Source organism: Schistocerca gregaria, chromosome 4 (assembly GCF_023897955.1).
Source record: "Schistocerca gregaria isolate iqSchGreg1 chromosome 4, iqSchGreg1.2, whole genome shotgun sequence".
Classification (NCBI taxonomy): domain Eukaryota; kingdom Metazoa; phylum Arthropoda; class Insecta; order Orthoptera; family Acrididae; genus Schistocerca; species Schistocerca gregaria.
The window spans coordinates 631,304,352-631,326,838 of NC_064923.1; the positions used below are offsets into that span (position 1 = coordinate 631,304,352).

The following is a 22,487-nucleotide window of genomic DNA, read 5'->3' on the forward strand; positions in this document are numbered from 1 at the left end:
ATGTTCTAAGGCTAATATCTATATAGATTTTAAATAATGATGGTGATATGGAAAAGCCCTGTAAAAGGCCTTTGCTTGTTCTAAATTTCTGTGAAAGTTTATTACCAACTTTCGCTTGGCAAATGTTATCTTTATACATTTGTTTTTTTTATTTTAAATGTTGACGTTACTTACACTGCAAATAAACCGAGATAATGTTCAGAATATTGCCGTTATTAATTATTTCGCAAAGCTCATGAAAATGAAAGACAAAGGTTAATTCGGGATAGCAAATACATTGCCACAAAGGGATTATACACTGAAGAGCCAAAGAAACTGGTTCGCTTGTAGGGTCCCCGCCAGAGTACAGGAGTGGCGCAATACGACGTGCCATGGACTCGACGAACTTCTGAAGTAGTGCTGGAGGGAACTGACCATGAATCCTGCAGGGCTGTTCATAAATCAGTAAGAGTACAAGGGAGTGGAGATCTTTTCTGAACGGCACGTTGCAAAACATCTGAGATATGACCAATAATGTTCATGTCTCGGAAGTTTCCTTCCCAGCGGAAGTGTTTAAACTCAGAAGAGTGTTCCTGGAGTCACTCTACAGTAATTTTGGAGTTGTGGGGTGTCGCGCTGTCCTGCTAGAATTGCCCAAGTCCGTCGGAATGCACAATGGACATGAATGGATGCAGGTGATCAGACAAGATGATTACGTACGTGTAACCTTTCAGAGTCTTATGTAGACGTATCAGTGGTCATATATCACTCCAACACCACACGCCCTACACCATTACAGGACCTCCACCAGCTTGAACAGTTCCCTGCTGACACGCAGGGTCCATGGATTCATGAGTTGTATCCATACCCGTACACGTCCTTCCACTCGATACCACTTGAAATGAGACTCGTCCGACCAGGCAACATGCTTCCAGCCATTAAAAGTTCTAAGGAGCTTTCGAAGGGCCCAGACGAGGCACAAAGCTTTGTGTCGTGCAGCCATCAACGTTACAACAATTAGCCTTCTCCTGCCAAATCCCTTATTGATGATGTTTCGTTAAATGGTTCGACGCTAACACTTGTTGGTGGCCCAGCATTGAAACCTGTAACAATTTGCGGGAGGATTGCACTTCCGTCATATTGAACGATTCTGTTCAATTGTCGCTGGTCCTGTTCTTGCTGGATCTTACTGCGGCCGCAGCGATATCTTGTATTTTATGTTTTACCGGATTCCGGATATTCACGGTACACTCGTGAAATGGTCGTACGGGAAAATCCCCACTTCATCGCTACCTCGGTGATGCTGTGTCCCATCGATCATGCGCCGACTATAATACCACGTTTAAACTGACTTAAATCTTGAAAACCTGCCATTGTAGGAGCAGTAACCGATCTAACAACTGCGCGACACACTTTTTGTCTTATATACGCGCTGTCGACGGCAGCGCCGTATTCTGCCTGTTTACATATCCCTGTATTTGAATACGCGCGCCTACAACAGTTTCTTTGGCACTTCAGTGTAATATGTGCACGAGAACTTCCATATACGAAATTAGACGGTTACGTCATCTTATAGTCGGCGGTATGCACGTGCTAGGGTGATACCATCATGAAAATATGGGAAGCAGTAATATACACACGTTACAAATTCATATGCCTTAAATCCCTTACCGTAAGTTTATTTGCAATCTCTAGTGTAATTTAGCCTTCCCTTTTCATACCTTTTACGAAAATGCTAATAAAGGAAATATAATGAGAATAATTTCGGTTTATTTCCATTGTAACCAAGAAAATGTCTTCGATTACGTAATCGATCTCACGACCCTCGGATTCCCGTTCTGGAATCTTTTCGCTGCGTCGGGCGCAGACTGGGAACCACGCTGAGGTAAATGGCTGACGACTCGCCCCACCCGAGCCAAAAATGCTATTTTGGCGCAAGCGTTTGCCCATCTGGAGCTTTCACTTCTGTCACTATCATTCCTGCCCAAGCCCTGCATGTACCATGAATTTGAACCAAATCAGTAATGATGAGTAGGCACCGTCCCTTGTGAGTATTCCGAATGAAATGGCGTGAAATCTCCACCTCCAGCGCTAGCACAGACTCAAAAAGCCATCTTCACCCACTGGCAGTGGCCCTGCCTCTCCTCAAATCTAGACATTCGGTTCACTGGCAAGGCGTTTAGCTAAGTCGATTTCACATAGCCGTAGCTCCTGACACAAGTACATCATCTACACTTTAAACCATGAGAGCACAATACTAATCGTATTACACCATTTTGCTAATCCAGCGAGTTTAGAAGCTGCACCTCCTACAGTTAATTCACTTTTCAGACACTTAGAAAACAGCGTTTTTTGTTTCTGTTTTTGGCATTTTTCTTTCACGTTATCCCTGCAGACCATTAAGCAACAAAAAGTTAAAACTGTCATAGCAAAGGTTTCGTTCTGCTTCGCACTGTAGAATTACGGAACATGGCACAAACTACTGCAAAAGAAAACTTTGTTGTCGTCTATGTTGTGTCAGTTGCATTATTAGTTAAAAAAAACGAGGAGGGCTATGAAAATGGTTCATACTGTCGCAGAAGAATCCGAACTGCGCAGTCACTGTAGTGAAGTGGTTATGACACTAGATTGTTGCATAGAGGGTCGTAAGTTCAAAACTCTCCTGAACTGAAAAACTTTAATTTCTATATTCGGTTCGAGTACATTCTAGAAGTATCCACAAATGGCAACAATCATTGTACTGGAATGTTCTGTAGCTCTATATATACCATATGTGTTCTGGCCGGAGGCAGCTTGGTCCTCGTTCTTGTATGTGCAAGTGCTGAATAAACCTTCGCTAAGTGAAGTTAGTGTTCGTCATTCATCTACTTACGTGACATTATTTTGGTGGACACGCTAGGTAGTGGAACTTGTGATACCGCCCATTATCGACGACACATTGGCTCACATCAGGCCACGACAGAGCCGCCGTTTACGTGGCGGGGTACCCGAGTTCGAGCCATATTCAGCAGATCGCAATCTATCGGAGACAGAAGAAGAGGACTTCACGATGACAGCAAATGTGTGCAATCACATGAGTCATCCTTCCAGGTTCTCTGGTGACGATGGCAAAGTTTCAAACAAGTGGCTAAAGGTATGTGAACGTATAGTAGCCAAATGTAACAAATGGGATGACACCGCGTGTTTGGCTAACGTATTTTTCTACTTGGAGGGCACTACCAAGCAATGGTATGAGAACAAGGAGCAGAGGTGCACAAGCTGGTAAGTATTCCAGGCGGAACTGCCCAAGTACTTCGGCGACACACAGCGCCAGAAGTGCAAGGCTGAAGATAAATCAAAGTGCAGGGCACAGCGTCCAGGAGAAACGACAGCGTCCTACATTCAATACGTTTGGAGCTGTATAAAGTAGTGGATCCTCGAATGAAGGAGGAAGAGAAGGTTGCACATCTCATGAAGGGTGCAGCTGAGGACTCTATATAATGGTGCCAGTATATAGACACAATGCAACAAAAACGAAGCAGGAGATATCCAATGACTGCCGTAACGAAATGTACTCAATGGGTGTAAAAGCAAATAGCCTAAATGTTGTCGTCGCACGTCATATGATCAAAGTTGAAACAGCAGAATCGTTTTGTTTGTTGGTTTCGTGTATGTATGGGTAATTAGCAGTACGTCAGTGAACAGCAGCTAGTTGGAAATTATGGCCGAACAGCCAATAACGCACAACACAATGAGTGGCAGTTTAATAGTCGTTTTCGATGTCAACGTCTGCGGCAGCGACATTTATTGGTTACTGACGTAAACAGTACAGGGCAGTACTAATTATCCAGCGGCGAAGCCCGACCCTAATATTGAGAAATGGGAAAGCTGTAAATGACGCGTGCCGTTATTGAACCAACTGTGTCCTGGGCAATACGAATCATATATATTGTTGTTACCACTAACCAAATATTAAGTGGCAACATAACAGTCTAAGGTATCAGCAACAAGCAAATATAATACTCTGTAGAACTATTTGAATGTGAATGTGGCCAAATTAAGCAGCAGAAGCTGACAGAACTTACGTCTTCAGGCAAAAATTATGTTTTGATACAGTCACTGGTCTCCCGCTTCAGGCAAAAATTATGTTTTGATACAGTCACTGGTCTTCCGATGATGAAAATGACGCGTAAATTTCGAAGATCACATTCCTTCTCCAATGTGACACAGTTTGCACTCAGTCGCCCTGAGTTGCTGTGAAAGGTACAGGGACAGTTTTAAAATTTTCGTATTATTATTTCTTCTTCTTTTTCTTCTTCTCCTTTCATTTCAAAGAGCGGGCGTTGGCCTGTGCCGAAAACCGAGGAATTTAGCAAAATTGTCTCCATCTCTTCATTGGTCGTCCTAGATCACGTCTTCCAGTGTGGGTAAAATATGACGCTTGTCGTGGCAGGTGCTCCGAATGGCGTACTTTTGATGTGGTCGTACAATTTTTCTTCGTTAGAAGCCATCGCCTTCTGTCACTGTTATTTTCACGTTTAGTTGCCGTCTTATGTCTTCACTATCTGTTCCTTAACGTTAGTTCTAAGAAGTGACGTCAGAAACCTTATCTCAGCTGCATCTATTCCTTGCTCGAAGATGTCAAATCAAACAGCTTTCGGCCGTCTAATTTCCAACATTATTTTATTTGGCAACCAGTTTCAGCTTTGCACTACGCCATCTTTAGGCCCTTGAACGACATGTAAGAAAAATCTACCTCGTTTGTTATCAAAACAGCGGCCAGCAGTATACGTAACAGTAGATTTTTGCTATAGTGAACACTTCAACTATCACCTGCCGACAATCTTCAAACACCTGTTCTTCCTACATGTCGGTCAGGGGCCTGAAGGTGGCGTAGTAAAATGCTGAAACTGATTGCCAAATAAAATAAGGTAGGAAACTAGACGTCTGGAAGGTGTTTGATGTTTGATAGAGGATGTCAAATTAGAGTCCCACAACCATCTCTAAAAAGATGGACATACTGCCAATTCCTTGCTCTTCTCTTTTTATTAGGATCCAGTTTCCAGTACCATGCATAAGAACTGTCTTAGCCACCGCGTTGTGCAATCTTACTGTTATCTCTTTCGTCATATTTCTGGTAAGGTTCCTCTTTGTATAATCGTTCATAGCGTTATTTCTCCGTATATTTTGAACCAAATATGATTTAGTTTTGTGTACTGATATAGTTCTCCCCATGAAACTAACGTTGCATTATCTGTAAAATATATTCAGTTACTCTTTCCACCAGCCAAAATTTAGTATTTCAGAAATTTCTGACGATCCTTTGCCAAACAATTTTGTTGGTACTACGTTCATGTTTAAGTAGACTTTCTGCAAATAATGTCGGAAGTTCGTTTTCTCTTCAGGAACACAAGCTGTCTCAACAACAGGATCATCTACAGTATTTTCGTAAAAATTGTCCTCTTCACTCAAAAGATTATGATCTTCTACAACATTACAAGGATCAGTTACATGTTCTTCTATACCAGTTACAAATGATATACCCAATCGTCAACATTAGCTACAAGGTTTGCCAGTTACCATAAATGGTATTTGTCAGTTACATTTATGTTTTTTCTAATTTTCAAAGCTGTTTTTAGGAGCTACCAATTTGGTGTCAACATCTGTGTCAACTCCAGATTTTTGTTTAATTCTAGTCAACATTCTTAATTTATTTGTGAATATTTTCGGACACAGTTTTATTTTGTTCTGTCATTCCCAACTTCGTCTTTGGCCTGCTTCGTTTCACTACTGGGATTAGTTTCTATTTCTCCCAGTATTGACTCTGCTGCCAAGATCTTTTGTTCTATATTATTAACTATACATTGGAGATTATGTACTTCACTATGTAACGTTACCATTCCTTCACATAAATTCAAGATGTGTTGTGCTGTTCGGTCCTGAAAATGTGCCATATTAGAAATTCTCGTATCGAGATATTGCTTAGTTTATTCAACACCATTCTTGGTTTGTTTTACAGCATCATTAGTTTGTTTTAAACAGTTATTAATTTGGTTTACTAACTAACCCAGGACTAATAACTTTTCTGTTCCACTGATACAAACAATTTATTTTCTTCCTCGATTATTATGTCTAACTCTCGCCTGACCAACAGTTTCTCACTGCCCTACACTTAGTCCTACTCCGACTTTGGATCAAAAAATGGTCATTTTTACTAAATGTTTTTCACATGCCCACAGCACAAACAAAATAAAAGAAAAATCACTACTTAACTTCAGATAATGCACTGCCTTTGTCTCTTAGGCTAGTTGCTCTATTTCTCATTTTAATTACGGTCTGATAGTTTGTTATTCTTTCTTTTCTTGGAAGACAGTTCCTTTTTGAATGTTGGTTAACAATTAGAATGTCTTTTCCCGCAACTTACATAACATTTCAGTATACACCTATTTTAATCTCAGTGCCTGCAAGTTGTAACACGCCTTCTTGCTCTGTTAGCATCAATAATAGCTAAAACAAAAAATGATTAACTAAACTATGTACTTATAAACGATTCGTCCATTTGCCTGATAACAAAAAACTAGCAGGTGTCTTTTAAAAACAACATAATTTTTACTAAGTTTCGTCTCATTGACGCAGAATACTTCTTTAACAGGATGTAAGCGCGATGGTCTCGCTTCCTAAAACTGGGATTAGGTTTTGCTTTCATATATGTACGATGAAACATTTTGCATACTTTGTAGAAAACGCTTACAAATATTATTGGTCACCATGACTGTTTGCGGCTCATCCCATTACAACTGTAAGCCGGCCGTGGTGGTCTAGCGGTTCAGGTGCTCAGTCCGGAACCGCGCGACTGCTATGATCGCAGGTTCGAATCCTGCCTCGGGTATGGATGTGTGTGATGCCCTTAGGTTAGTTAGTTTTAAGTAGTTCTAAGTTCTAGGGGACTGATGACCACAGATGTTAAGTCCCATAGTGCTCAGAGCCACAATTGGAACACTAGATTTCAGAATCCAACCAACTACGCCACTACATAACTGCAGTTGACCCACGACTCGATAATGTACTTTAAGATACTAATACACAAACATCAACAACAAAGGTACCATAGTTCGCAGATATTTGAATGTATCGACATTTACATCCGAAGGTATGCGTACAGCATCAATATGATGGACATTATTTCCAAAAAGATACAGTTTCATTTTATATAAAAGTAATGATTGTAGGAAGCAATAAGCGTAGGTTATCGAAGGGTCTTTAGGGTCTTTACTTTATACCTATGCAGTATCGTAAACTACAACGCTTGATGAAAATCGAGGTGTGTTGAGTAGTTCCACCACAAATTCTCAAAAAGTAAATCTTTGGAACGATCTGTAAATAAAGCTATAAGTTCATAATGATACAAACAGTAAAACATGCATAAAGAAGGGAAATTATCTGTAAACTTTTTACAGGAAATGCAGATAATAATTGTGTGACATACCCTTTTCTTGTTACACTGTTGATTTTTAATCACTTTCGCATCCGTTATCAACCACCACCTCCGAACTTCCTCTCTGGTGCCTTTACTTTTCCTAAAGACAAACTAATCGTAATCTAACATGTCCTCAATTTTCTTCTCAGTTCTTCTGTACATTATTCTTCTCAACCACTTGGATGCTTGAGCAGTTAAGCTGATCGTGCCATATTTCTTGCACTTGTTGGCCTTTGGTATCTTCGGAACAGTGTGGATGATATTTTTCCAAATGTCTGATGGTATATCGCCAACATCACACATTCTACTATTTGCCAACGTAGATAGTCATTTTGGTGCCAGGATTTCAGAAATGCTGATGGAATGGTGTCTATCTTTTCTGCCGTATTTGATCTTACTTCTTTTAAAGCTTATCTAAATTCTGAATCTAATACTGTATCCCCTATCTCGTTCCTGTTGAACCCTATTTCTTCTTCGGCCAAGCATCAACAATGCCTTACGCTTGTAAGGCCCTCAATGTGTGCTATCCACTACCTGCTCTCTCGTCTGCATTTAGCGGTGGAATTACAACGTACTCATAGTGTTACCAACCTTAATTTCACCAATGGTTGTTTTGACTCTTTTGTATAATGAGTCCGTCTGGAAGTCAACCATATGTTTTCAATATCTTCACATTTGTCATGCAAACATTTCGCTTTCGCCTCTCTCCACTTCCTCCATATTTCGTTTCTAAGTGACTTTTATTCTAGTGTTCCTAAATTTACCTGAACATTTTTGTATGTCTTTGTTTCGTTGATCAACTTGAATTATTTCTTCTGTTAACCAGGGTTTCTTTTCCTTGTATCTACATCTTTCTTTCCAGTTATGTGACGGCCTTGTTTAAAGATGTCCATTCTTCTTCAGCTAAACTGTCTACTGAGCTATTCATTATCGCAGTGCCTACAGACTCAGATAGCCAGGTTATAACATCCACACTGTTTACAAAAACAAAAAAATCAGAAACAGTGGACGAAGACTTTCGGCCTTTGAAGTAACCCTCATTCCGCCAATGGCCTTGTCAAAGTCGATGGACAGATGTTTGGGGCACTCTCTTGCCCTTGGGGAGGAAAAATGGCACTTGAGGCCGAAGAATCAGCAATGATCAACGTCATGAGGATGTTGAAGGTAATAGAAACCACTACATTAAAAATACATAATGTGTATCCACAGGACATATGGCCTGTAAAAAAGTGTCATAATGACCTCTCCATTGGCAAAAGATTCCGGGATAGTTCCCCTTTCACATTTGGAGGGAACTGAAAAGGTGGAGTACCTATGAGAAAAAGACTGAATAACTAAGGAAAGAATTACGTTTTCACGTATGGGCGTGATATGTCATAAGTTTGATCGTGGCAGAGAAGCTAAAAAATCTGAAAAGGGAAATTCTAAGCCTCAATCTAGATATTGTGGGGATCATTAAAGTGAAATGGAAAGAAGACGAGGATTTCTGGGTAGATGTGTATAGGGTAATATCAAGGGCAGCACAAAACGGTATAACGAGTGTAGGGTTAGTTATGAATAGGTAGGGCAGAGACTGAGTTGCTGTGAACAGTTCAGCGATGCGGTTGTTCTCATCAGAATCGACAGCAAACCAACACTGATAACGATAATTCATGTATGTATGTCGCAAGTTGAAAATGAAATAGAGAACGTATATGATTATACGGAAGTGATGGAAAGAACTTTAAATGAATAGTCACGAAGACTGAATACTCAAAAAAGTAGGATACGCAAGTACAGGATGTAAAAAGAATATACGTATGTCGAATGAATACATTTATTAAACTTTAAGACATACGAATATGAAACTTTACACACATATTTACGAACCTCCCAAGTTCAGATTACGGATGTTCAACATGTCCTCCATCAGCGACACGAATATTATCATATCGAACTAAAATTCGTTCCATACTCGGGCAAGCGTGTCCTTCTTCACTCGTGTTATGGCAGTACGGATCCGGTTTTTCAACTCTTCCATGTTCTGTGGGAGTGGTGGTACATAAACGTTGTCTTTAACTAAACCCTTCATCACTGAATACGATGATTTGTGCGAAAGTGTTATTATTGACAATAGCATCAAGAATCGCTGTAACTTATACGGCTTCATAACCAACCGACATCTAAAAGTACGCCAAATTATTGCTGTAGGCAGTTGTAACTCCCGACTGGCAAGACGAGTTGATTTTGAAGGACTACGTTGAAAAAAAGTTTGAATTCGTGAAACATTTCCTTCAGGAAACCTGTCGATACCATCTGCGAATATTCCACCCATTCCGAGGGTCAATTTGGTACCTCAAGCTGAATCGTCTTTGCATTGTAATCACGGAGTTGCGCTTCCCAAACTCTGGAACGCAAAATGGTTTCCACTGCGGAGCAGCCATTTTAAACAAATTACGGCTACCAAGGAAAACAGAAGACAACTGACATTTAGCGGCTGTTAATATAAACTAAACTATGTATTCGTTTCTCCAATAGCTGAGCCGAGGAGCAGTGTTCGATAGTTTGGATAAAATAACACTTTGTAATACGTATATTATTTTTGAAACACCCTGTATTAAGGAATGAACAGATAAGCTTTAAGAATGAGATTTTCACTCTGCAGCGGAGTGTGCGCTGATATGAAACTTCCTGGCAGATTAAAACTGTTTGCCCGACAGAGACTCGAACTCGGGACCTTTGCCTTTCGCGGGCAAGTGCTCTACCAACTGAGCTACCGACGCACGACTCACGCGCGGTACTCACAGCTTTACTTCTGCCAGTATCCGTCTCCTACCTTCCAAACTTTACAGAAGCTCTCCTGTGAACCTGCAGAACTAGCACTCCTGGAAACATCGCTCAGGCTGTGGCTTAGCCATGTCTCCGCAATATCCTTTCTTTCAGGAGTGCTAGTTCTGCACGTTCGCAGGAGAGCTTCTGTAAAGTTTGGAAGGTAGGAGACGGATACTGGCAGAAGTACAGCTGTGAGTACCGGGCGTGAGTCGTGCTTCGGTAGCTCAGTTGGTAGAGCACTTGCCCGCGAAAGGCAAAGGTCCCGAGTTCGAGTCTCGGTCGGGCACACAGTTTTAATCTGTAAGGAAGTTTCAGATAAGCTTTAAGTTTTCCGAGGCTGTACATGCTGCGATAAGGGTTCGGTAAATAAATCAGCTACAGAGGAATGGTCGCCCTTAAAAAGGGAAATCGCAGAAGTTTGAAAGCAAAACATAGGTACAACAAAGTAGCTGCGAAGAAACCACGGGCAAAAGAAGGAATGCTTCAGCTGGTCGAGGAAAGAAGGAAACACAAAAATGTTCAGAGAAATTCAGGAATACAGAAACAAAAATCACTTGGAAATGAAATATATAGGAAGTGCAGGGAAGCTAAGGGCAAATGGCTGCATGAAAGATCCGAGGATATCTCTTAGCAAATGATTGTTGGAGTAATTGACTCTAAACAGAAAAATCAAAAAACATTCGGTGGAATTAACGGCAAGGGTGATAACATTAAGAGTGTAATGGGAATTCTACTGCTAAATGAATAGGGAAAAGGTGATACGTGAAATGCGTACACTGAAAGCTTCTTTGAAGAGAAGACTTGTCCGATGACGCGATAGAAGAAAGTCTATTTACAGGGTGATTATAATTAAAGTTAAACTTTCAAACCACTGTAGAAATAACACCACTGGTGTGAATGACGTCAAATTGCTAGAGAATATTATCGGAGAAGGGGAAAAACGTTTGGGAGAAGAAAAATATGTAGTTACAGAATGTGACAATAGATGGTGCTATAAGCATCATAATTTAATGGTGGTCGACTAGAAATGACTGAATCAGACAAAAATGCCTGAGGCGTACCTTTGAAAACTGTACTACTCAGTGTGCATGGGAGTAAAGGTGTGATACTGTTAGTTATGTATGCCCATCCGCCACAGAAAGGACGTATCACATCTTATGAGAAAACTCAGTTTTTAACTGTCTTGAGGCCAAAAGCAGAATAAAAAACATCATTCATGTCGGTTTTTGACTGTCCTGAGGCCAAAAACCGCATAAAAAGCATCAATCAAAATCTGATTATTAATTTCCGTGTGACTGGCGCAAAACATGTTCAATACGCTGCCCACCGTTTTCTGCAAGAAGTTGAAATCGAGAAACAGCATGTTCCACAACTTATCGAAGTGTTTCCGGGTTCACGTTCAGAACGTGTTGCGCAGTGCGTGCCTTCAGTGCAGCTAAGTTTGCAATCAGAACACTGAACACTTCTTTCAGTTAGCCCCTAGCCAGACGTACCATGGATTAAGATCAGGTGATCAGGACGGCCAGGGTGTAAGGAAATGGGGCTGATATTCTAGCATTTCCGAAATGGCACTTCAGCAGCTGCTTAACTGGATTTGCAATGTGCGAAGGTGCGCCGTCTAGCATAAAAATAACGCCGTCCACACATCCACGCTCTTGGAGAGCTGGGATGACTTGGTTGAGCAAAAGACACTCATAGCGCTTACCAGTGACGGTAGAGGTAATAGGACCGGAACCACCTGTCTCTTCGAAAAAATACGGCCCTATGATAAATGACGCCGGAAATCCGCACCACACAGTGACCTTTTCAGGATGAACTGCCACTGATTGATTTGCGTGTGGATTTTCCGTTGTCCATATTCGATAATTCCATGTATTGAAATTTCCTGTCAGATGAAAGTGGGCTTCGTCTGTACACAAAATCTGACACGGTCAATCACTGTCCACTTCCATGCGAGCACGAAAGTCCAAAGCACAGGTCTCTTGCTGGCAGGCCAACAGGAAGCAACTCGTGCACATGGGTGATTTTAAATTGATAGGATTTTACGAACAGTTCTCACGGGTATGTACAATGTTCGGGCAATTCTCCGTGCACTACACGTTTCCACACCACCACTCGTCTCCTCCTGCACTGCTGTGGCCACTGTTTCCACTGACGTCGAATCAATCCGTTTGCTCCCTCTACCAGGTTACACACAAAAAAAACCGTCTTTTCGAATTTCCGGACAAGTTTATCCAGAACCACGGCAGTTATCGGTCCAACGAATTTTTTCAAACCCTTCAGTGTCCCGCGTTTCTGCAGAGCGACGTGTGCACAGTCATCACTCTTGTAATACAGCTACACGAGTAGAGCGCTATCCTGCCTTGAGAAAGTCATGGCGAACTTCGCAGACGCGAAAGGAGGAAAATACGTGTATCCGGAGTGTTTGTACCAACCCCAATGGGTCGTGCGCATGACAGGTGTTTTCATTTACGTATTCTGACAGATACAGCTCTATTGACCAATTTTCACACTATTTTTCTCTTATTCCATACGTATTCCCCCTTCTGGTAATGTTCCGTTGCAATTTGACGTCATTCTGACCAGTGGTATTACTTCTACAGCGTTTTGAAAGTTTAAGTTTAATTATAATCACACTGTATATTAGGTAGTGGATGTAGTATTAGAATCAGAAATTAAAAGAGCTTTGGAAGATTTAAGAGCGAATAAGCCATGGAGGATGGCAATTGTTCCATCATATTTTCTAAAATCATTGGAGCAAGTGGCAATAAAATCTTTATTCGCGTTGTGGTGTAAAATATATGAGTTTGGCGAAATACCATCCTACTTTCGGAAAACATTATCCACACAATTCCCAAGATTACAAGAGCTGACAACTGGATTATTATCGCACAATCCGCTTAACAGCTGATTCATTCAAGCTGCTGTCAGGAATATCACACAGAAAAGAAAATTGTGGATCTCTTAGATGACGATTAGTTTGGCTTTAGGAAAGGTAAAATCATCATAGAGGCAGTTCTAACGTTGCGGTTGATAATGGGAGCAATAGTGAATAAAAATAAAAAAATCTAGACACTTTCATAATTAAAAGCGTTTGACTATGTCGGATGATGCAAGATGTTCAAAATTATGAGGAAAACAGTGGTAAGCTTTAGGGAAAGAAGGACGATATATAATATGTACAAGGACTAAGAGGGAATAATAAGAGTGGAAGAACGGGAGCGAAGTACTTCAATTAAAGAGGGATGTGGTCTTTCGTTTCTATTGTTCAGTCTATAAATGAAAGAGCAATCACGGAGATAAAACGAAGGATCAAAAGTGAAATTTGAATTTAAGGTGAAACGATATTAACGATAAGATACTCAGATGTTATTGTTATCCTCTGGGAAAGTGAAGAAGAATACATAATCTGCTGAATGGAGCGAACAGTCCAGTGAGAACAGATTATGAACTCAGAGTAAATAAAAAAAAAGACGAAAGTAATGAGAAGTATCAGAAACGAGAACAGCGAGAAACTTAACGTCAGGATCGCTGTTCAAGCAGTAGATGAAATTAAGGAATTCAGCTACGAACGCAGCATAATAACCGATGACCCACGGAGCAAGCCGGGCATAAAAAGCGGGCTAGTACTGGAAAAAATGGAGTTCCTGGCAAAGAGAAGTCTAATAGTATCAAACGTAGGCCTTAATTTGATGAAAATATATATGAGAACTTACGTATGGTTGCAAAACATGGACTGTGTGAAAACAACAACAGAGGAGAATATAGCATTTGAGATGTGCTCCTACAGAAAAGTACTTAAAATCAGGTGAACTGATAAAAGTAATGAATGAGGTTCTCCGCAGAATCAGCGAGGAAAAGAAGATATGGAAAACACAAACAAGAACAATGGATAGAAAGATGGGGCTTCTACTGCGACTTCAGGGTAATCTTCCGTGGTACTAGACGGAGCTGTAGAGGGTAAAATCCGTACAGAAAGACAGAGATTAGAATATATCCGGCTAACAGCTGACGACGTAGGTACCAAGTGCCGTCGAGAGACGAAGACATTGACACAGGAAAAAAATTCGTGGTCATTTACATCAAACACGTCAGAAGACTGATGACTCAAAAGAATCCCCTTTCTTAGCGCATTAATTCTTCCGACAAGGCTCTTAAACTTCACCCAACTCTTCATCAAAGCTAAATCGTGATCTCAATTTGTATCTGCTCCTGGGCACGCTTTACAGACGAGTAATTGATTTAGGAATATCTGTCTGATGGCGGTACAATATAACTACAATACTCCCGTCTTTCCCGGCCGTTTCAAGTATACATCCCCCTCTTGTGATTCTTGGACATAGTATTCGCTATTACCAGTTAAAATTTGCTGCAGAACTCAATTAGTCTTCATCCCCTGTCATTCCTTGTGCCTTTCCGGTAACTCGTTATTGTCCCTACAACCTCATTCCGGCCCCTCATGACAATCAGATTTTCATCTCCCCATTCATATCGAATTACCCTTTCAGTACTCCCGTATTCTTTCTCACTGCTTTAATCTCATACTTGCGGTTTCGAAGTGTATACCTGAACTGTTCTTGTAGTTTTCACTTTGCTGCCGGGTCTAATGAGAATAATCCTATCACATAGTTTCTTACAGGAACTTTCTCTCTACTCTACCTTCCTATTTATAGCTAACCCTACACCTGTTTATGCTGCTGTTGATATTACCCTTTACACGACTGACCAGAAATCCTCGTCTTCTTTCCACTTCAATGAACTCAACTCCCCTATGTTTAGATTGAAGTGTAGCATTTCCCTTTTCTGGTTCAAATGGTTCCAATGTCTCTAAGCACTATGGGACTTAACATCTGAGATGATCAGGCCCTTAGAACTACTTAAACCTAACTAACCTAAGGACATCACACACATCCATGCCCGAGGCAGGATTCGACCCTACGACCGGAGCAGCAGCGCGGTTCCGGACTGAAGCGCCCATAACCGCTCGGTCACAGCGGCCGGCTCCCTTTTCTGGTTTTATGGCCTTCCTACGACATTTCTTCTGGCAAGACATGCCACGACTCGTAGAACATTATCCTTTCGTTGGTTATTCAATCCTTTAATCATCGTCATCTCCCCTCGGAGATGTGAATGAGGTCTAGTCCAGAATCTTTTAACAATGTAGACATAATCATGACAATTTTTCAGTGACATGCCACAGCTCTTGTGGATGCATATTATTTATCTTTAATGCAGTGGTTTCCATTGCCTTCTGCATCCTCGTGCTGTTGTTCATTGCTTATTCTTCCGCCATTCAGGGGCGATTTCCCATCACAAGAACTAAAGGATGACCTGAACCTGCGTTTTTCCCTCTGACCTCTTCGACAAGGCCATTAGCAGACTCAGGGTGACTTTTTATGCCGAGTCTTCGACCGCCATTGCTGATGATTTTATTCAGCGTTGGAGCAGCGTCGTGGTTCGAATACATGAAAGAGGACGTTAGTCAAGGACGCTACCCTTGGATCTTTATGTAGGGTAGAGCAACGAAAACGTGGCATAGAGGGCACACGAGAAACGAGAAAAGCTACCTGGTTAAACACGTTGTAGTTTCATTTTTTAGTCCGTCGCCTGTTTTGTGTAGTAATGTGAGAGATTCGCACTACAAGGAGAGATGTGCCCAGGTAACCAAGAATAATAAAACCATATTACTGACACAGGTAACACACAGTTCATATAGGTTTTGAACAGCAGGTGAAGAGCTTGTGAATCAGTGCAAGTGAAAGGTCATCCCGACATAACGAGAAAGTGGTCTACTCGTCAACAGGACTTGGAGGAACAGTTTGCGTACACAGGCAGTCACAGGAAGGAAACAGTGTCGTAAGAAAAGTCTGTATCTGCTACTCTATCACTGTTTGGGTTCCTACTGGCATGTTCAACATTCAGACGAGTGAAACTCCCGAACTGGAACTGGAACTCGTACATTCCCAGACCGACTGGTGATCTACTGGGCGATGTCTTAAACAACCGTCCAGCGGAGGAATGCTGAGGAGTCGTGCTTGTATCGCGTGGCTTGCGGAGCTGGCGACAGCAGCGTTGTATCCGGCAGATGTAGTGCCACCAGATACCTCAGCGGCTGCAGCAGGTGTGTTGAGCTGCGGTAAGTTTCAGGCGTCTTAGTAGTGCGGCAACCCACGGCTCTCTGCTGTGTGGTTGGTGGCTGGATCGTAAGGTGTCAGTCATGGCTACCACAGTCCCAATCACGTGGTGTGCCTTGAAATTATCACTATTCCCTCAATTCGCCGTGGAAGATATTACAAGTCCTCAAACTCTTATAAAGTTTTAGTAATGTTTGAATTCCGCCCGTCTGTTCAGAGGATGGTCTGCAAGAATGTAACGTAGAAAATTTACTCCAGTCTGTAAGGACATCAAGAAATTTAGCAGATTCCAAGACCTTTGCACGAACAATTTCAGATACTTAAAACACGAATTACACACTGCACATATGTGAGATTTCGCAGGTTACTGCGTGTTCATACCTCTATTAGTATGTACATGTGACACCTAGACAACTACACTGATGAGTCAAAACATTATAACAACTAGCTTAGTAGATGTTTCGTCCGTCTTCGGAACAAAATACATCACTAATTCTGCTTATTAGGTGTCTGACAGTTTGTTATTAGGTTTGTGGAGGTATGTGGCATTACATGTCTAGGCACAGGTCATGTGAGTTGCGTAAATAAGTGGCCGCTGATTTGCGTACGCGGTGATGGTACCCTATAGCGACTCAGGTGGGTTCCATAGGATTTACATCAAGCGAATTTTTTTGCCGATACATTAACGTGAGTTCATTATAATGCTTCTCAAACCACTGAGACACGGACAATTAGTACTGCTGAAAGATGACATCGCCGTCGGGGAACACATCGAGGCCGGCCGGCGCTGCAGTCTGGAACCTTCGAATCCTGCCTCGGGCATAGGCATGTGTGAGGTTGGTTAGGTTTAAGTAGTTCTGAGTTCTAGGGGACAGATGACCACAGCAGTTAAGTCCCATAGTGCTCAGAGCCATTTTTGAACACATCGAGCACGAAGGGATGGAGGTGGTTCGTAGCTGTCAGCGTGTCTTCGACACTACCACAGGTCCCATGGAAGCGCAGGAGAATTGTCTCCCACAACATAATACTGTGTCTGTGGCGCGCTGCACTTATTGAGCCGTCGTTGACCTCGATGACGGCGTTTGTGGAGATGACCATCGATCTAGTGTAGCACCCGAACAGCCACAAGTTTCCATAGATCGAGAGTCGAATTCTGATGGTCTCGTGCCCACTGCAACACTAGCTGACGATGTCTCTGGGTCAACATGTAAACACGTAGAGATGGTCTACTGAGAAGCTCCTTGTTCAGCAATGTGCGATGAACGGAGTGCTCCGATACATTTGTGGGTGCGCCAGCATTGCGCTCTTTCGTCAGATATACCGCATATCACCATATATCTTACTGTACCGAACGGACAAGCCTTCGAACCCCTTGTTCAGTGACGAGCCGTCAACTTACAATCATTTAGCGCCTAGTGGTAGTTTCACTGTCCTACCTCTTTCAGTAGATACTCACGACAGTAGCACGTGAACAGTCGACCAGATACTAGTTCACAGGCTCTGGGTAGTAACGAATGTGCTTTGTCAAAGTGCTTATCTCAATGGATTTCTCCACTTGCTGCCCGTATTTTCGCCAGGGTGATCTCTCGTACGTGTCTGTTCCGCTTACGTGCTTTTGGTACCACGTCAAGTGCTTGCAACGTCACCTGGAGACATCCCACGTTATGGTGGCTAGTGGTCACAATGTTTTGGCTGGTCAGTGTATCACCTGTAACGCTGGCTTTGTTTCAAGCAGTGTACATTTTTAATGTATTTTGAAATCAGAAGTAAAAAGTTCTCGAAACAAGGCCACATCACACAGGTAGCAGCAAGAGAATGACAAAATCTAGAAAGAAACATGGGTTTTAGAAGAAACGTGTGGAAGAAAAGTCTCCTGCTCCGTCTAATCCCTTTCAATTGATTAGATCCCTGTAGGTATGTAAATGACTCATCAGGCCCAAAAGTCATCGCCGAAGAGTGGAAAAGTTTGGTGGCACATGACGACACGAAATGATTTTCATGGCAATAACTGTGGTAATCGGACTTGGTAAAGAATATTACATTGTAGGATCGATTTGTAGATTGAAAATGCATAAACGAAAGCACGCTGTCAGCGCACTATTGTTGCGTCACGAAACCAATCATTTCCAACTATTTAAGGAGGTGAAAATATACCAAAGATTAGCGGAATATGGAGCTGATTACACTATCTTAAATAAAGTGAAACGCATAACACAACTGATTTCTTTTTTATCGTCAGTAAGTTTAATAACAATAATCGCAATAGAACCTTATTGTCTGCAAGCCCTAAAAGGAAGAACAAGAGTGAGTGGTCAATCACTTTTGCTTTCGTAAACAACAGAAGAATGAAAATTTCGAGACAGATGAACATGCACAAGAGAGGTGCCCTTTTTTATAGTACATTTTAGGATTTTTTTTATATTTTTGTTTACGTAGAGTTCCTTATGGGCCGCATCCGTATACAGCCATCACTGTCCCATTGGACGTGTGGACTTTTTAATGTGTAAAAGCTATATTAAAAGTAATTGCTACCACAAGCGTTGTATGGCACTCTATATCAGTCTGGACTACAGTTTCATCAGTTTCTAAGTGTCACTTTTTTGCTATGAATTTATTTGCGTACTAGCTCAAAGTGACAATGTTCGTATTTCCTCTGCTTGTTTTATATATTAGACAAAAATGTGCAGTTAAGCATCAATTGGTATAGCCTACAACTATTTCTAAGTGTATTCTTAAATACTAAGCTTCGCTATCCGCTTTCAGTTACAAAGATGAATAATTGCTGTGGTTGCCCAAAACGCAAAAATCCCAGGTATCATCCATGCGAGAAACACGATTCTTCTATGTACGAATGCATGCTTTCGCGGCGATATCCATTAATAAACCATTCTCGGGTTTCAAGCCGCATCAAGTGGTTTACTGTCCACGAGCTTTCGGCAGAGATCTCCTCTGCCATTGTCAAGTGGATGACTGTCGTGTGGTTGTCATTACCAGTTTTTATATAGCCGCGCCATCGCTCGTGAAGTCAGCTATATAAAGACCGCCAATGACAACGGTACGACAGTCATCCACTTGACAATGCCAGAGGAGATCTCTGCCGAAAGCTTGTGGACAGTAAACCACTCGACGCGGCTTGAAACCCTAGGATGTTTTATTAACGATTCTTCTACATTCACATCGCAACATTGCAATGCTTGTACTTCTGTTTTATTGATAGCCGTACTATATGGTTATGCTGTTGGAAATTTGAGACTTAAAGCTAAGTAGTAGTTGTTGCTGACGCTTCAGTCACAACTGGTTTGATGCAGCTCATCATGCCACCGTATCTCGTGCAAGCCTCTTCATCTCCGAGTAACTACTGCAACCTACATCCTTCTGAATCTGCTTACTGTATTGATCTGTTGGTCTCCCACTATGATTTGTATCCCCTCCCTCAGCCCCCGCTCTCCAGTACTAAATTGATGATCCGTTGATGCCTCAGAATGTGTCCTACCAACCGTATCAACCGAACCATCCTTCTAGTCAGGTTGTGCAACAAATTTCTCTCCTCCCAAACTCTATTCATTATCTCCTCATTAGTTACGTAATCTACGAATATAATCTTCAGAATCTTTCTGTAGTACTACACTTCTAAAAATTCTATTCTCCTCTTGTCTAAAGTTTAAACTGTTTCTCGGCCACAAATATACTTTCAGAAAAGACTTCCTAAACCTAAGTATGCAGTATCTTAGATGTTAGTAATTTTCTTCAGAAACGCTTTTCTTACCATTGCCAGTCTGCATTTTATGTCCTTTGTTTGTACTTCGGCCATACTCAATTCTTTTGCTACCCAAATAACAAAATTCACTTCCTAATCTAATCCCCTCAGCATCAGCTCAATATTAAGTTGGTTGAAAGTCGTGGAAATTGCAGTATGAATACTGAATGGCCTTTTTCTTTTCCGGTAACATTGTCACTTCGATAATGTTCACAAACTCTTCTGCGAAACCATACCTGGAATATTTACTGCTGCTCTGATGAACTATCTACACCTAAGACGAATTATCTCTTTACAGACAGTAAAGGTGATTTCTTACCGTATGCTGCTGTTGTTGGTTTCCAAATTCAGAATACTAGGTTTTTTAATCATCAGAATCAACTTTCTAGCTTAAACTGTAATTATTTAATAAAAGTCTGCTACTCCCTTTCAGTAGTGCAGTGATATAAAGGAGAAATACTGATTATAATCCCTTGACCTCCTCTCTTAACACAGATGACGTCCACAACAGCTCACATGCTCTGGGAATACATTATACGCAAGCTGCCTAGTTGCTTTCACCTCAAAGTGTGTAGAGTTCTAGTGATTTGAACCAGTCTGCGTGCTTCTAAAAGCGTTCCCATGCAAGGAGCACCACGTAGGTCGTAGATCCGTTATCTTGAGGCTGTAGTACACCAATATTGAGGAGGTAGTTCGTTAATTTCTTCATGTAGCCACTTGTGTTTATTTTAGCACAAAACAAGAAGCTGCGAGTTACAAGCATTACACACTACTTTTAACAAGTCACACGCTTTTAACCTATTACAAAATATGCCAGTCTTGCGACTCCATTAACTCAGTACACTTTGCTAATTCTTAAAATGTTCTAAATTCATTATTTCTACACAAAATTAATAACTGTCCAACCGCACCACACAAATGTCTGACCTTTGTGATCCGACATTTTAATGCATTTACAAAATACTGAAATATAAGTGTTCTCGCGTCTGCCCCTTTCCATGTGATTGGACAGCGCCGCTACTACGATTGGTAGCCCGCTCTAGGCGGAGTTCCGAAGACAGTCAAAGAGCTACGTCTGTCTTTTTTACTTAGCTAAGTTTTTAGTTATGGATATAATTCTGACCATCGAAACAAGTAGGCAACAGCTTGAAATTTTGAGATATTTATCACAGAACTTTAAGTAAGTTCAAAGAATCATTATTAAACTATCAACGAAAGAAATTTAGCATTTTGCCGCGTAGCCTCAGAACGAATCAGCCAATCTCATTAATAGATTACAATCCTGGCGCTCTTTCCCACGAGAAAGGTACCATCTGCTACTGGTACCTCGGGCCGCTGACAACGTCATATGCATAACGCTGCGACCGCTAAACCTCTGAGGAAAGAACCTTGGAGCTAGATATGATAGCTACTCAAGTCAGACTTATCATCATAGCGTTGGTCGATCTCTGTTAACTCATCTACATCTATACCTAGAACTACATGACTACTCTGCGATTCACAGGTAAGTTTAAAATGGATTAAAAACAGTCTTCGCCGCAATAAAATATTTATTTGTAATGGTAGTCGATTTCGGTCAAAATGTCATCATGTTCACGACATATGTACTGAAATATTAGTACAAATGAATTTAGTGGGAAGTCTGAGAACAGCAGTAACATATAAATTACATGTCATACAAACAAAATTAAACGTAGACCTAACCCATGATGATAGGCGGTGCCGGTGAATGGACCAGATGTTGTTGCTTCACGAACGTCAAGTGTTGAGAAAAGTAAAGGAGTTCTTACTTAAATAGGAGATGCTGCGCCGACCGCATAATGCATTATGTCACCAACAGCCGATCATGGATACTAGACATAAAACAATTACTACAAAAAGGTGTATACAGAATAGTTACACAAACTCAATTACAAATAAGGAAACAGGTACGTTATATCATATAAAATAACTGCATCTTATATTTAAGCAACAACTCCGTTGCTCTCCTCAGCAATTGCCGTTCATGGAGCCACAACATCTGCTCCGTTCAACACCTCATCCTGTCATTATGGGTATAATTTCTTCATTCAATTATGGCTGTAAATCATATAATTTATATCTCACTACTATTATTCTGTACTTATATCTCAGCATAAATGTTTTGAGTGTTGTCACATTCTGAGCGAAATCGATTACAATCACAAATAAATATTTTATTTCTGTGAAGACTGTTTTAAATTCATTATAAAGTATTTTTGTTATACAGTTGATTTTCTCTGAGAGAAATGTTCTCAAAAATTATTCATACTTACCTGCCAGTTAGAGGGTTCTTTGAACCACCTTCACTGTATTTCTCTACAGTCCCACT

At 41.2% G+C, this 22,487-nt stretch overlaps 1 non-coding gene across 1 annotated transcript; it reads left to right on the plus strand.

Moving 5' to 3' along the window:
* The first annotated feature begins 10,458 nt into the window (after positions 1 to 10,458).
* Positions 10,459 to 10,533, plus strand: Trnas-cga (transfer RNA serine (anticodon CGA)). The gene has a single exon. It is a non-coding gene; the product is annotated as a tRNA-Ser (tRNA).
* The last annotated feature ends 11,954 nt before the right edge of the window (positions 10,534 to 22,487 follow it).